General features: G+C 36.9%; 1 protein-coding gene across 1 annotated transcript in view; it reads left to right on the forward strand.

Annotated features, from left to right (window-relative positions):
- Nucleotides 1–2,789, forward strand: part of acap1 (ArfGAP with coiled-coil, ankyrin repeat and PH domains 1) — a 479,281-nt gene that overhangs the window by 82,434 nt on the left and 394,058 nt on the right. The gene's annotated exons all lie outside the window — the stretch shown is intronic.

Here is a 2,789-nt window from a genome sequence, read left to right on the forward strand (position 1 = left end):
TTGGGGTATTTTGGTGGAGGAAATGGTGAGGGCACAGGCCAATGCTCAAAGAATAACAGGTTTGTCAAACAGCTGGACACAGTTTAAAAGCTCCTGTGCAAATGTTTGTTCCATGCAGGTTTTATCCTTGAGTGACCAACAGACTCATTTAGCCAATGAGACAATTTTAAAGACAAATACCGCTCCAGTTCTGAATCATTTTATATTGTTCCATTTACTGACACGTCACTGTTAAACAATGAAGAACTATGTTTGACAATAGATCAAGTTATTGTATAGGGTTTGAAAAGCCCTTTATATTATTGAAGTCATGCACACCCAACATAAAGATTCAAATAATTTCCTTGTTGTTTTAGTAGAAGAATACGTCAAAATTATAAAGTCAACATGCCTTTGAATACCTGATAAGTCTGTTTTTCTTACTGTAGTTGTGTTCTTGACCTTGCAAACAGCATTGAAGACACAAATCTCACCAAAAGGTCCATTTAGTAGCCATTCTGGGACTTTCAGATGTATTACATAATCAACAGATTGGGATGAACTTTTAATTTCTGCTTTTGAGCCAACATCGACAGAAAAAAGTAAAAATTTCAGTTTTAACATTTCTATGTCAAACTCATGTGACATGATTGAAAGCTCCAGAACAGCCAGGTGAGATTTTTTTCTCAGAGTCTGACTTAGCTGTTTTGTCAACTGTTGGTTTGTTGTGTTTGTTTTCACCTGCGTGGAGAACAACAGGGTTTGATAAAACTGCACCAGGACAATTCAGATGCTGCTAGTCGGGCTTTACGTTAAACAAAAGGACACTAAACCTTTATGCAATTGGGTCAACTTTCAGTCATTCATTGCTTTGTTGTCTAATTTGCAAACAGAATCAGGTAGTACATAATACACACACAACATTGACCATGTAAAAAAAAAAAACTTTTTCTACAATCAACTTGAGTCTTCTTCTTCCTCAAAGTTGCATTGTGGTCCTCTCACGAAAGCTTTCTTGCAGAAAGGAAAAATGTAAAAAAGGAGAAAGCAGCGAAGTGGAAACAGAGATGGAAAATGTTTTCGTGGCAGCACCGGCCATATCCTTGAAAGGGTCTTGAAGGGGTCTATTTTGCATCTAACGTGTCACATTGTTGTCATGTTTTGTGTCTTTGCTGTCTTGTCAACTGCAGCTAGAGCTGGAAAACGTCTCCAGTGTTTTTCATTGATATTCTGTATATTTTCTTTTCTAAAAGCCCAAGTTTGAGCACACCTCATACTATACCTTCATCCTCACACATCAACAGTCATGAAAATTGTTTATATATATAAAAACAAGGTACATTTTAACATCTTGTTTTTTCATCCTGGTAATTTCAACTAGAAAGCTGCAAGTGAAGTTATTCATCTCAGTTAAATGATTATGCCACTTGGTTGTTTAATAATTCATTATACTGTCAAGAAAAATCAAGGTACAGTAACAAACACCTTATTCAATTATGTTGCTTTCTTGAAACTTGATATTATTTTAACACTTTTGATAGATAATTCTTAAAAACAGAGTTAATCGCAATTTATAATCGTTCATACAGTGGAAGTATTTAATTCCGGAGTCATATATATGTCATAAATTTAATAAAAACAGTTTTTTCAAGACATTTTCTAAAGGGTAATTGTTGGATTTACTCACACTCACACTCACACTCAACAACTCACAACATATAGTAACCTCTGAGCTGAAGCCAAGTTTTGTTAAGTGGGTAGCAAGTGCTAGGGGTGATTTCACACTAATCGCATCCAAGTCATATGATCAACCATGGTAACTGTGAGGAGGCAGGCCAGGTTAAGCTGTGTCAAGTTAGACACAGGTTCACAGCATGAAACAGGAAGTCATGTATATTAAAGCCCCATGTGGTATATTGCATAGACATTAAGGGTGCCAGTGCAATGGTAAATGTGGATGTGGGTAAATCGTGACCACCCAGGTTGATTGTTACTGGACAGACAATCATCAATCTAATGAAGATCAATTAAGGTGTGGTGTAAGGTGTGGCTCCCAAAATGGTTTGTGATTTCCTAAAACAAAGTCATCCCTCAAAATAGATTATGACAGTGAGCCATATAATATTAAATATGAATTGACTTTTGGAGCCAGAGGTTACCATATTTGGACAAGAGGATGGAGCTGACCCTAGTTCTAGTTTCTAGCTGGTTAGCACAATGCATTTAAGGTGCATGCACAGTGCATTTCATGTATGCTGTTGGAAAAAAAAAACTGAACAGCCAATTCTTTAGAATGTCTTTTAAGCAGTCAAAATGTTACAATTAGCCTCCATGAACTGAAAAAACACATACTTATACTCTGTGAATATGGGGTTTGACCATGCTTATGTTTCGCAATTGTCAGTCACAATTGTAGACACAAGCTCAAGTATTTATCTTCTATTTTACATTAAATGAGACGATAATTAACAAAATGAACATCATGGTGAATTGAAGAAAACTTTAAACTAATTGAGACCGTAAACCCACTTTACTGAGGTAATAACTCAAGTGAGAAGTAGAGTGATTACAGTTGAATGTCTTTTTGCAACTAGTGGAGTCGCCCCCTGATGGTCATTAGAAAGAATGCAGGTTTAAGGCACTTCAGCATTGGCTTCAATGGGAGCCGGGAACCACCCACTTTGTGGTAATTGAAGTTTCAGAGTTTTCAGAGTTTACTTTGAAAATGATGACAGGAAGCAGCTGTGTCACACTGGGTGTAGCTTGACGTTGGTCCACCAGTTTCCCAGGCTTACTACCCATCAGCAGAC

Source organism: Scomber scombrus, chromosome 23 (assembly GCF_963691925.1).
Source record: "Scomber scombrus chromosome 23, fScoSco1.1, whole genome shotgun sequence".
NCBI classification, from domain to species: Eukaryota; Metazoa; Chordata; class Actinopteri; order Scombriformes; family Scombridae; genus Scomber; species Scomber scombrus.